Here is a 14,798-nt window from a genome sequence, read left to right on the forward strand (position 1 = left end):
TCTACATCTTTCTACAAAGTGAGAAAAGAAAAATAAAAGTAGATGGGGCGGGCCCGGAGAGATAGCACAGCGGTGTTTGCCTTGCAAGCAGCCAATCCAGGACCTAAGGTGGTTGGTTCGAATCCCGGTGTCCCATATGGTCCCCCGTGCCTGCCAGGAGCTATTTCTGAGCAGACAGCCAGGAGTAACCCCTGAGCATCACCGGGTGTGGCCCCAAAAAAAAAAAAAAAAAAAAGTAGATGGGGCCCAGGTGTGTTGGGTGGAAAAAGAAAAGGTCAGAAATAAATACCCAAGCCAAAATCAATGACAATAGAATTGAGAGACCCAAACTATAACAATTTAAACAATTAATAAAATGTAACTGTTACACTGGTAACAGGGGACTAAGTGTGGACGTATGGGATTCATACTGAGAACTTTGTGGATGGAGGTCAACACTGGAAGCGAATGGCCCTATATGCCTAAAATACTATGAAGAACTTGTAATTCACAATGATTTCAATAAAAAAATAATTTAAGTTATTTAGTGCAGCACAATTCACAAAAGCCAAGATCTGGAAACAACTTAATTCCAAGAAGAGATGATTATATACAATGAAATAGTATTTCAAATACTCTTTCAAAGCGTAGATAAAGGCTGTCCTTTGCCAAAAGAATCTGGAAGGTTCATTCTGAATAATGTTACCCAGAAGAAACCGACATATCTCTCTCTTATGTGTATATAAAAAACCATAGTGAGGAACAACAAATGAACCAAAGCAGCATTATCTAAGATTCTCTCTATAGAATGAAGCCTATCATGTGATAGAATGGGGATGATGAAAGGGGAGGTGAGAAGAAACCTTGAGATAAACTGGACAGTATCAGGCACTATGGTGATGGATTTGGTAAATGCTGTATTCATGAATTCCTTTCATATACAACACTATCTACTGACAGTATTACAAAATTATAAATCATTGTGCAAAAAATTAAAAATATACATGAATAGAAAATCATAATTTAAAAAGAAATTCATATGATGGTATTAAACCATAAGACTATATGATAATTTATAGAATATAGTTGTTTCTCTTTATAGTTGATTTGTTTACAATATTACAAAGTTTTTTGAGTAGGTGTAGTCTATACCTTTATATGTACATATTATGACACATATCACCACCCTCTGAAAGACCTCTCCCCATTTCCCCTACTTACACTATCCCCTCTCCCTCTAGTAACCACCATAGTTTTTACAAAGTCTGGGAGTTTGTTTTTTTGTTTTTTTTTTATTAATGTCAGAAGGGTCATGTGCCGACATCGTAACAAGGTTTAAGGGAGGCAATCTCACACAGCCATGTGAAAACCCGATCATCATGCTTATGAAACGGAAAAGGATCTTCATTTTTGTTTTTGCCACTGTATTTTATTTATTTATAATTCACATATGGGTAAAACTACTTTGTTTTTATTTTTATTCATTTTTATTAGCCTAATTACTTCAAGTTATTTCCATTGTGTACCAAATAGAAAAATTGCATATTTTTATGGCAGAATCATATTCTGTCAATTTTATGTAACATAGAATCTCTGCTTTTGTTTTTGAGCTATTTCCAGTACTAATCAGGGCTTACTTCTGGCTCTGTTCTAGGTCAAAATAAAAATTATTTAATTAGAAAAAAAGAATCACTCCAGAAGGCAAGAGGACTATATCAGATGTCAGGAATCAAACCCAGATCAGCCAATGTGCAAAGCAAGTGTCCTCCCAACTATATTATCACTCTGGCCCCAAACATAAAACCTGTATTCAAATGTTTAGCTTGGGGGTGTTTTGGGGAGGCAACCCAGAAGAGCTCAGGGTTTACTCCCTGCTCTGCACTCAATGATCATGTAAGGTAGTGCTTGGGGGATCATATAAAATGCCAGAGATCAAACCCGGGTCCACTGTGTGCAAAGCAAATACCCTACCTGCTGTACTATTATTGCTCCAGCCCTATTCAGTCATCTATTGAAGGGATCTTAGGTTGATTTTATATTTCAACTAATGTGACTAAAGCTGCTATGAATTCAAATATTAAAATATCCTTTTGAATTATTATTCTCATATCCTTTGAATAAGTTCCTAGAATAGAATTGCTGTATTATATAGTAGTTTGTATTTTATTATTTTAAGGGATGTCCATACTACAGAGGTACAACCGTTTTGTTGTATGTTTTGTTGATTGCTTTTGTTTTTAATTGTTTTATTTCGGGCCATATACAACAATGCTTAGTGCTTACTTTTGGGTCTGTGTTCAGGAATTTCCATTATATTTTTAAATGGAAGGTCTGTCTGGGTGGCAACACGGAGGCTCCAGTCCTAATCTCCTCTACCAATATCGAACATAAGGGGCCTCATCTCCTCTCCAACCTTTCTTCAGTCTCCTTCTGGGTTCCAGGGTCATCACTGTTTATCTGTCCTTTAGGGCCAGCCAGGTTGGTGCCGGGGAGGGAATAGAGAACCTCACTCCTTAATCCCTTACACCAAACGCAAACAGGACTGTATTTTGGGGTCTATCCTAGCATCCTTCCTTCCCATCAGTCCTTATTTTCCCAAACCATGTGACTGGTCATTTCAATTTATATCAGAGACTTCCTGGCAGATTAGATATAGCAGTTCTTTCTACAGCCTGAGAAATCCAGCATTCCAAACCACTAATTGCAAAGTTCATTGGGGAAGCTAAAGAAGACATCTACTGTGGAAGATACAGAAAGAAAATTTGCCAAATCTCTAAGTTTACCTAAAGACCTGAACCTTATAGGTGAGGATCTAAAATAAACACTTAATGGTTTAGCCATGAAAATCAAAGAGTCATTAGCCTGTGAAATTAAGAAATCTATAGATGAACAATTCAACCAACTCAAAGAACTCTTTAATAAGATGAGAGAATACATAAAAATGAAATTGTAGGAACTAAAAACATGTTAGCAAGCCATAATAGTAGAATTACACAGGTCAAGAATCATATAGATGAACTTGTACAAGCCAGCTGGGATTAAGAAGTCTGTACTGCTCTGCCAGCCCCTCTTCTTCTTCCCTTCTCCCCTGCATCCCATCATCGATCTGTCTATCCCTCACCCCTCCTTCCTGTCCCCCTCATCCCTTCTCTCTTTTTCCATCTCCTCTTCCTCTGCCCTCTATACCCCATTCCTCTCACCCATTCCCTTGGCCCTACATCTGTCTCTACGAAAAAGAAGGAAAAAAAAAAAAAGAAAGGAGAGAAAAAACCCTGGAAGAAAATATAAGATACTTAATGAACAAAGACAGGAGAAATAATCTTTGAATTATAGAGTTCCAGAAAGGGGAAAAAATGGGAAAGGGGAAGAGCAAGTAGTGAGGGAGGTAATAGCAGAGAACTTTCTACCCTTGAGAAAGAGGTTTCTCTACAAATCCAAGAGGCAAAAAAGAGTGCCAAATAAAATAGACCCTAACAGAACAACACCAAGATATTTGGTAATCCAAATAGCAAAAACCAAAGAGAGATCAACTCTTTAAAGCAGTAAGGAGAGAAAAAACCTCAAGTATAAAAGAAACAACATAAGAATCAAAGCAGATCTTCCATTTGAAACAATCTAAGAGAAGAGTGGAATGACATATTCAAACTATTGAATGAAAGAAACTTTCAACCTAGAGTCCATTACCCAGCGAAACTGTCATTTACATGAAAGGGAGAGTTAAAAACACTCTCAGTCAATAAAGAACTCGCAATATTTGTGCTAACTGAATCAACCCTAAATGAGCTACTCAAAGAACAATTACACAAACCAAATCCCCAATGTAACAACAATCTTAAACAATACAATGGCGCAACAGTCTGTTCTATTAATAATTTTCTTAAATGTCAATGGATTGAACTCTCATATCAAGAATGGATTCAGCTGTTTAGATTGAGCAGGTGTCCAATCAATTGATGTTTATTATTATAGATATCTATAATAATGTTCTAATACTTTTATCCACAGAAACGGGTACAGAATGCATTGTAAAGCCATGGACTCCCGCTACAGTGCTTGCTATAAGTAGTTTTAATATCTTAATTGTACTATGTATATAATAACTCTTTGCACTTTTTTCCACAGTAGTACTTAGAGATATAGTTTGGTCAACCCAGTTCCACATTGTAATGCTATACTATATTAGACTCAGAAGACAGGGCTCATTATGATAAAGTCACAACAAAATTTTTAATCTATTCTTTTTCTACTTGATTATGCCTGCTAATATATCCAATGTTTATATCCACAGATAGCAATGAAATACGCGGCTGCATGTCATGAACTTCTATTACAGAGCTCATTCGTTGCATATGTTATTGTAATCTGTTTTTAATTGTAGGTTGTTTACCATTATATCATAATACTCATAATTTTAGATCATTTTTGGAAAGAAAACTGAATGCTCAAGACCCACTAGATGATATTTTATGGTGTGGACTCCTCTTACAGTGCTCATTACTATTTCACTTATTTTCTAGACTTAAAAATCATGATTGTTGGGCCGGGCGGTGGCGCTGGAGGTAAGGTGCCTGCCTTGCCTGCGCTAGCCTAGGACGGACCGCGGTTCGATCCCCCGGCGTCCCATATGGTCCCCCAAGAAGCCAGGAGCAACTTCTGAGCGCATAGCCAGGAGTAACCCCTGAGCGTCACAGGGTGTGGCCCAAAAACCAAAAAAAAAAAAAAAAAATCATGATTGTTTTTAAAAAAAATGCTCTATGTACAATTTAATCCACAAAACCTTTATTCAGTAAAGTTTACCCTCACCAATCAAGATTGGCCTAGAAATGGAAAACCTTTTCATCTGACTTTCCAACTTTATATTTTTTTAAGTATTCTGTCCCATTTAACCTGGGTCAGCTTTTCAACTGTAACTTATGGATCAATCCTCAGTGTCTGTCTATCTGTGCACATAAATGTATGTGTTGGCCATCTCAATGTTTGTCTAATGTTCATCTGTAATATATAATGTCTGTGTTGTATATTGTCCTTCCTCCCTGTCATATGTGTACATCATATCATATACATCATGAGTAAGGTCTCTCTATTTTTAGGCCAAAGACTTTTACTTTCCATTTCTTCCATATTTTGTTATGTCTATGCAAGCAACAAGAACTGCCACTTACACACCTTTTTGTTGTATTTTTAATCTCTTATCTTGAAAAAAAGAGCTTACTAAACCTGTTATTGTATTAATGACTTTATTGAAGATACAATAATTTTCACAAATACTGAACATTTTCTTCTTTATTCTTCTCTTCCATTTTATTTTTCTTAGTTTTCCTTTTTATTTTCTATTTTTTAATAACTTTGCTTTCCATCATCTTGTAACAAATATATTATGATCAGTTATGTCAACTATGTGATGCATTTTCTTTAAATAAAAATATTAGAAACAATAAATGTACTAAGATACTGTGCAGCAATTTAATATTTAACATTTACTCTGGAAAGTGAAATCTGTGAATGCATTACTGTAGATGGATTGATATTTTCATCTTTATTTTTAATACTTTCTAAAATATCCATTACATAAAAGTCAATTATTTTTAAATAACTAAATTTTTAATGTATAAAACAAGTACTTTCTCCTATATGTTTATCAAAATATCCATGCATTTTAAACAATAACAAAGGAACTATCTAGGGTTGAGAAATTTCTGAGAAAACTTGTCTATTTAATCATATATAGAATCTATCTCCAGAAACTGCATTTTATGAAGAAAGCCAGGAGCATCTATTTTCAAGCCCGCCAGCTTCCACAGAACTCTCAGTGAGTCTACCTATCCTTTCCTAACTCTGTTATATTAATGAGTATTAATCCACAATGGAATTTCCCAGAAGTTTTTATGATATTTATTTTAAACAACATAACACAATGGGAAAATATGAAAGCGTTTCCACTAATTTTGCTTATAACTTACTAAGACATTACTGGTAAGTCTATTACTTTAAGGAAAAGCTCAAGGCAAGTGATTAGTATCCTAAAAATCTAAATGAAATACGAAGTCAAACAAAAAAAGCAAAATTAGAGCCAAAAATTTAAATATCTACTTACCCAATTGCAGATGAATCAAAAAAATTATAAATAAATAGAACAAAAATTAGCAAATATGATTTATTATTATTATTTATAATTTATCAGAGTATTCAAAAATATTAAGATATATTACTGCTTCTTCATAGCTATAAATTAATGTTTTTATAACTTATCAATAAATAATATATAAAAATTATTTCTAATATTTAGTACAACGACTTATCATAAAGATGACATAGTCACATAGTAATTTTTAGAATTATAAGGTGCAAGAAGAAAACTTAAAATAAATATATTTCTCTATTACAACTCTCAATAAAAACACTTTTTGAGAAGTAGAAGTTAATATTTTTGGTCTTCATAAAAATCTGGGAAGGCTCATACAAAAATGCAAAAGACATGCACAGATATATATATATTTATGTAAATGTATTATTTTATACAAAATTTATAATTGCAAACCTAATATACCTTATATAAGAAAAATATTTTTTCCTTAAAGTTCACACTGATATCCCATGGATAGTGTGTAAGAATATTTTCCCACAATCTCAGCATTTTTATAAAGTATAAAATATCCATCTTCAAAATGAACACTATTTTATCTGCAATTATTCATCACAATGGAAAATTTGATCATATATTCTCCCATGTTATTTTTTACTTTGGAAGGACTTACCTCGGTTGTATAGTCACTGAATTTTTGTTTTATATGCAATTATGGAATTAATGCAATGGACTTTGTCACATTCATTGTAATAGAGGCATAACTATATAATCTAATTTTCATACTTGTAAGAGTGCTGAAACTATCATAAATAATTATTAAAAATATTTCAAACTAAATTTTAATGATAATACATTTAGAAAACATTCTTCCATTTGTGTTGCTTTTTCAAACTATATTTGTTAATAGTTAAGCATTTGTAGCCCATAAATAACTTGGAGGTGTTTACCAGCTCTATACTAATATCTTCCCCAAATTCACATTTTTCAAGTGTTAGTGGTTAAAATAATCTTCCCTGGTATTAACAGTGTAAAAAGTAAATAATTTCTTACCTGAAATTTTTTAACTTCCTTAGCACTTCTCTTAAAAATGCTACCAAGTGAAAATTGAAAAGCTTGTCCCATCCAAAAAGGAAGTGTTTGTTTTGGGGCCAGGTGCAATTGGATGGATTCTTAGCAGAGATATTTCTCCACTGTTTTCTGCAAGACAGTCGTAGGCACAATCTAGTTATAGTCCTCATAAAAGCTGAGCTGTGTTATGTTCATTTACACCTACTGTGCAATAAATTAAAAGTCAGAGGCCATGTATAGGGCACATAACTTATCACTTCAAATTAAACAGGTTTTACACTTACTAGTAAAACTATTTAATCTATGATGTCTTAGAATTTGTAATGTGACAAGTTAAATGGAGAGTGGGAGGGAAATGAGAGACATTAGCTGTGGGAAAGTTTCACTAGTGAAGAGTGTTGTACATTCTGTGAGTAAAACCCAACAATAAACAATTTTGTCATCGAGGTACTTAAAAAAAAAAGAAAGAAATGTTGAACTCATCTTTTTTTTTTCTTTTTTTGTTTTTGTTTTTTGGGCCACATCCGGCGGTGCTCAGGGGTTACTCCTGGCTGGCTGCTCAGAAATAGCTCCTGGCAGGCACGGGGGACCAAAATGGACACCGGAATTCCAACCAACCACCTTAGGTCCTGGAGCGGCTGCTTGCAAGGCAAACGCCGCTGTGCTATCTCTCCGGGCCCTGAACTCATCTTTTAAAAATTAATATCAATGAGCCAGGATGGGGCTCAATGGTAAAGCAAATGTGTCTTGCATGAACAAGTCTCTATACTTTTTTTTTTTTTTTTTTTTTTTTGGTTTTTGGGCCACACCCTGTGACGCTCAGGGGTTACTCCTGGCTATGCGCTCAGAAGTTGCTCCTGGCTTGGGGGACCATATGGGACGCCGGGGGATCGAACCGCGGTCCGTCCTAGGCTAGCGCAGGCAAGGCAGGCACCTTACCTCCAGCGCCACCGCCCGGCCCCGAGACTCTATACTTAATCTCTGATAGCAAGTGGATCCTAAAGCACCATAAAATGAAATAAATATTCAAAACAATACAATATAATTAAAATATTATAATTTATGAAATATTATAAAATAGCTAGTTTACTCATATTTCCAGAATGCCCATAGAATATTGTGAAACAAATCTTTCCTTAGACATAGAGATTTATTATAATGGGGAAACTATATTAATACAATTACCAATACAATATTGAGTTATTGGAAGTCAATCTTTCCATCAACTTTATGATGGAAAGAATTGCCATCAACAAATTGGGTCATATTTGGTTTGTGTATTTTTTCCAGGGGCACAACCAGTGCTGCTCAGGGGATTTTTCTGGATTTGTACTCAGGAATTACTCCAGGAAGTCTTAGGGACAACATTTAGTACAGGAGATCAAACCCTGGTTGGTCTCATGCAATGTCAATGCCCTACCACTATATCTCTCTGGCTCTCTAATGTTTACTCATATTCCATAAAGAATGTAATTGTACACTGCTTTTTAAGAGCCTTATCTCAGGAAAAAATAGTAAATGATCAAAACTTCCTTTATTTAAATGCCCCCATTTATTTTGACAGGCTGCTTTTATTTATTTAATTTTTTTACATTTTTTCTTCATTTAACACAGTAATTTACATAGCTGCTCATAATACATTTATTTCTGATATTCCATGTTCCAACACCAATTTCACCTCCAGAGTAACATCCTTTCACTATTGCTTTCCATCCACCCCAAATCCTTCACCTTTGGAAGGCATGAAATAATGTACTTTATATTGCTTAAGAAAACCTCCAGCAAGAAAAGATAATTTGTGAGAATTGTTATTTCACAATGGAATCACTGAATTGTTGTCTAAAAGTCAATTATGTTGAGTGGTGCTATTTAAACATTCTGTGTTGGGCCCGGAGAGATAGCACAGTGGTGTTTGCCTTTCAAGCAGCCCATCCAGGACCAAAGGTGGTTGGTTCGAATTCCGGTGTCCCATATGGTCCCCCATGCCTGCCAGGAGCTATTTCTGAGCAAACAGCCAGGAGTAACCCCTGAGCACTGCCGGGTGTGACCCAAAAACCAAAAATAAATAAATAAATAAATAAATAAATAAATAAATAAATAAATAAATAAATAAATAAATAAAATAAGCATTCTGTGTTGCCAATTTTGTTTGGTCACCTTAGGTAGCTTCTATGATATTGAAATCTAATTTGGTGCATTCTCACTGGGGTGTCAGTATTGAAAAATTCCAGGTTCTGTGGTTGACATAGTAGACAGTTGGACTCTTCTAAGGCTGACAGAACTTCCTGAATGAAGGAAGTTAGAAGGAAGGGAGTTGTCTGTTTTTACTCTTAGAAGACCTTAAAGATCTCAAACCAAATATTAACGTATCTGGAATTTTGAGTCAGATGTCTCTGCAGATATGGTTAATAAAGCGATGAAGTTGAGCAGCAATTATGGGTTGCAGCTGCTAAGGCTTAAGCAGGATGGGGACTTGAGTCACCCCTCCTCCAGAGAGTGAGAGGACTGCTTTTAGCATGACAAAAATGGTAGCAAGAAGACACTATATTCCTCAAGCACTGTTAATAGCACCCATCTCAACTGTTTAAGTTAGCTACAGCAATCCATCAAAGTGACTTCCAGAAAACTGCTGGCTCTGAGGTAAGCCCCTGCTAAGGAAATACCCTTATAAATAGATATGCATACTAGTCAGTAAATGTATCAAAGCTCCTATTTAATTGTGGGAAATTTTGTGACAAGCTTCTAATCAGGACCCCAAAGGGCCTATGTTTGAGCATCACGGAGACCCCCAATATGCAACATCACCAAACACTTGCACAAGGCAATGTGTGAGCACCATAATCAATTGTGTAGAGTCCACTGACCTTCACAGCAGCAATAGCAAACAATATGGAGGAGAGAAACACAGAAAGCAGTTTAAATATGACATCAGCTACTGTTCTCTCATAAACACATTCAGAGGTACAATCAATGTATCTTGTCCTCTTGAAATATATGACTGTTTTTAATGGGAAGGGATTTAAGGAGGTTCCAAACAGTACTTAGGAGGTCCTTGCCCATGTTTGCTGGCCTGAAGTACTCTGACTCGGAAAAACTGTACCCAACAGTGTCAGGGAACATTAAGTGCCAGAGATCAAACTCAGCACCTCCAACTTTTGAACCTATCTCCCCAATATGTGGTATATTTATCCAATACAAGACAGACTTGGCTGCTCTGCCTCTCTACTTCCAAGCTTGCCAAAAACTGGGAAAACTGGCATTTAAGATCAATTATTCTAAGAATACATCCCAGGAACAGTATATAATACCTAGTCTTATACTTTTTAGGTTTGAGGCAAGTATACATAACTTCACAGATAAACAGCAGGTCAGAAATGTTACAGACTCAAAACCAGCCTTAAAAAAAAGTAAAAGATCTACTTTAAGACAAGATTGACCAATAGACACACCAAATTTCTACACAAAGATGACACTAAATCTCATGACAATTATCTATCTCAGGCAATGAACTAAATGCATCAATTAAAAGACACAGAGTGGCAAAATGGGTCAAAAAGATGAATCCAACCTTCTGCTGCCTACAAGAAACACACCTGAATAGTCAGAACAAACATAGACTAAAAATCAAAGACTGGAGGAAAATCTTCCAAGCAAACAATATCTTAAAAAGGCTGGGGTGACATAAGTCAAAGGAAGAGAGATAGACACAGAATGGTCTTACTGATTTATGGGTTTTAAAAGAAATTAAGACCATTATTGTTATAATCCCAGAGACAATGGAGATGAGGGCCAGAAAGACCGACTCACAATTTGAAGTTACCACAAAGAGTAGTAGTGCAGTTAGGGAAATTACTACACTAACAATTATCAAGACAATCTTTTTTGTTTGTTTGTCTTTGCTTTTTGTGTCATACCTGGTGACGCTCAGGGGTTACTCCTGGCTTTGCACTCAGAAATTGCTACTGGCTTAAAGGACCATATGGGACACAGGGAATTGAACTGTGGTCCATTCTGTTAGCACATACAAGGCAAACTCCCTATTGCTTGCTCTGGCCTCTATCAGGACAATCTTAATGAGTGAGAAAAATAGAATGCCTGTCTCAAATACATGCAACGGTTGGGAAGAAGGGAAAGGGAAGTGTTGGTGGTGGTAGTGTTGCACTGGTAAAGGGGTGTCTGATTGTGTCTGAAACCCAACTACAATTATGCTTGTAATCATAGTGCTTAAAGTTTTTATTTAATAAATATGCAATTATAAAAATACAGCTTAGCACCACATAGAGTGTGAGTTTAGTTAGAGAGATGACTACACTATCATGACAATATTAATGAGTGAGAGAAGTAGAAGACCTGTCTCAAATACAGCCAGGGAAATGTGAGGAAGGAGGAATATGGGGGCACTGGTAGTGAGAAGGTTGCTCTTGTGAAGGGGGTGTGTTCTTTTTATGACTGAAATCCAACTATAGTTATGTATGCAATCATGGTTCTTAAATAAAGAAAAATTGTAATAAATAAATTAATTAAATGTACCTTAGGGCTACAATTTGCCACAACATGAATGGGGCCAGACAATGGAGTGAAGTCAGCCAGAAGAAAAAAACTATGATAAAAATGATCAAATAAAATAGAGATATTTTAAATGATTTCACTCATATATAGGAACTAAAGTATAAGTCAGGTCACAACAAAGTGTCAAAAGCAACACAAGAGAATTGATCCAAAGAACTGAGTTTGAAGGATGCAGGTAAAAGAGAGATTTGGGGAGAGGAAAGTGTGTACACTGAGAATGGGTATAGTGTTGGAATTACGTTTAGATGAAATTGTATTTAATAGTAATATTAATAGTAATCACAGTACGTCAATCAATTAAAAATAAATAAACCAGGGCCAGTGTATAGATCACTTACCTGTGTATGATCCAAGTACCTAAGCTGAGACCCAAAAGTAAGCCCTTAGCATAATGATTTGGCTCAGGCCTCAGAAGAATGGGCATCGCCCACACACACCTGAACTATGGAAATAACCACAATTGTCTTTAACATTCCCAGAATCTAAGCCTCTACCAGAGAAGACCTACCACTGCTTTGGCATTGACTTACTCCAAAGAGTACTCCCAACACACAGGTGACTCAGCAACAGTCTGCAGGAAGAGCAGATCGCTCTGCATTTAATGATTTGCTGAAACTAGAGGATGCTCCACAACAGCCTGACATCAAAGAAAGAAATGCACAGAATCCAGAGTCTTTAAATATAAAAGTCTGATACCAACTATAGCTAAAGTGTGAAAAAGTTTCACCGGGACCTTGAGAATGACTGGAGTTGGATAGACTGGTATGCCTGGAACCCAAGGTCTGTCTTATGCCAATAAACTTCTGGGGTGAGGCCTTTTTGTAATCAGGTCAAGGATTTTTTTCTCCCATTTTCTCCATTTTTCTGGACCTATGCAAACATTGGCGATTGCCACTATCACACCTTTACTATATATTTTTACCCTTATCCTTTAAGGAAAAAAGTACAACTTACTGAACTTAAAAACAAACTACTGTAGTAGAATGCCTGTCTCGAAAACAGGCAGGGGATGGGAAGGGGGGAGGGGGTAATGTTGCACTGGTGAAGGGGGGTGTTCTGTTTATGACTGTAACCCAAATATGATCATGTTACTTAAATAAAAAATATATTTAATAAAAAAAGAAAAGAAAGTAAGCCCTTAGTACAGCAGTATAGCTCCCCCACAAAAGCAAAACATGATAATTCTTTTTTTTTTTAATTTATTTAAACACCTTAATTACATACATGATTGTGTTTGGGTTTCAGTCATGTAAAGAACACCACCCATCACCAGTGCAACATTCCCATCAACAATGTCCCAAGTCTCCCTTCGACCCACCCGACCCCCGCCTGTACTCTAGACAGGCTCTCCATTTTCTTCATACATTCTCATTATTAGGACAGTTCAAAATGTAGTTATTTCCCTAACTAAACTCATCACTCTTTGTGGTGTGCTTCCTGAGGTGAGCTGGAACTTCCAGCTCTTTTCTCTTTTGTGTCTGAAAATTATTATTACAAGGTGTCTTTCAATTTTCTTAAAACCCATAGATGAGTGAGACCATTCTGTATTTTTCTCTCTCTCTCTGACTTATTTCACTCAGCATAATAGATTCCGTGTACATCCATGTATAGGAAAATTTCATGACTTCATCTCTCCAGACAGCTGCATAGTATTCCATTGTGTATATGTACCACAGTTTCTTTAGCCATTCGTCTGTTGAAGGGCATCTTGGTTGTTTCCAGAGTCTTGCTATGGTAAATAGTGCTGCAATGAATATAGGTGTAAGGAAGGGGTTTTTGTATTGTATATTTGTGTTCCTAGGGTATATTCCTAGGAGTGGTATAGCTGGATCATATGGGAGCTTGATTTCCAGTTTTTGGAGGAATCTCCATATCGCTTTCCATAAAGGTTGAACTAGACAGCATTCCCACCAGCAGTGGATAAGAGTTCCTTTCTCTCCACATCCCCGCCAACACTGTTTATTCTCATTCTTTGTGATGTGTGCCATTCTCTGGGGTGTGAGGTGGTATCTCATCGTTGTTTTGATTTGCATCTCCCTGATGATTAGTGATGTGGAACATTTTTTCATGTGTCTTTTGGCCATGTGTATTTCTTCTTTGTCAAAGTGTCTGTTCATTTCTTCTCTCCATTTTTTGATGGGGTTAGATGTTTTTTTCTTGTAAAGTTCTGTCAGTGACTTGTATATTTTGGAGATTAGCCCCTTATCTGATGGGTATTGGGTGAATAGTTTCTCCCACTCAGTGGGTGGCTCTTGTATCCTGGGCACTATTTCCTTTGAGGTGCAGACGCTTCTCAGCTTAATATATTCCCATCTGTTAATCTCTGCTTTCACTTGCTTGGAGAGTGCAGTTTCCTCCTTAAAGATGCCTGTAATGTCCTGGAGTGTTTTGCCTATGTGCTGTCCTATATATCTTATGGTTTGGGGGCTGATATCGAGGTCTTTAATCCATTTGGATTTTACCTTCGTACATGATGTTAGCTGGGGGTCTAAGTTCAATTTTTTGCAAGTGGCTATCCAATTGTGCCAACACCACTTGTTGAAGAGGCTTTCCCTGCTCCATTTAGGATTTCCTGCTCCTTTATCAAAAATTAGGTGACTGTATGTCTGGGGAACATTTTCTGAGGATTCAAGCCTATTCCACTGATCTGAGGACCTATCCTTATTCCAATACCATGCTGTTTTGATAACTGTTGCTTTGTAGTACAGTTTAAAGTTGGGAAAAGTAATTCCTCCCATATTCTTTTTCCCAATGATTGCTTTAGCTATTCGACGGTGTTTATTGTTCCAAATGAATTTAAAAAGTGTCTGATCCACTTCTTTGAAGAATGTCATGGGTATCTTTAGAGGGATGGCATTAAATCTGTATAATGCCTTGGGGAGTATTGCCATTTTGATGATGTTAATCCTGCCAATCCATGAGCAGGGTATGCGTTTCCATTTCCTCTCTTATTTCTTGGAGCAGAGTTTTATAGTTTTCTTTGTATAGGTCCTTCACATATTTAGTCAAGTTGATTCCAAGATATTTGAGTTTGTGTGGCACTATTGTGAATGGGGTTGTTTTCTTAATGTCCATTTCATCCTTATTACTATTGGTG

The 14,798-nt window shown here is 36.2% G+C and overlaps 1 non-coding gene across 1 annotated transcript; it reads right to left on the bottom strand.

The window, feature by feature from the left end:
- Positions 1 to 1,278: 1,278 nt before the first annotated feature.
- LOC126032792 (small nucleolar RNA U13) lies at positions 1,279 to 1,381 on the bottom strand. The gene has a single exon (XR_007503990.1). It is a non-coding gene; the product is annotated as a small nucleolar RNA U13 (small nucleolar RNA).
- Positions 1,382 to 14,798: the final 13,417 nt, after the last annotated feature.

Source organism: Suncus etruscus, chromosome 16 (assembly GCF_024139225.1).
Source record: "Suncus etruscus isolate mSunEtr1 chromosome 16, mSunEtr1.pri.cur, whole genome shotgun sequence".
Classification (NCBI taxonomy): domain Eukaryota; kingdom Metazoa; phylum Chordata; class Mammalia; order Eulipotyphla; family Soricidae; genus Suncus; species Suncus etruscus.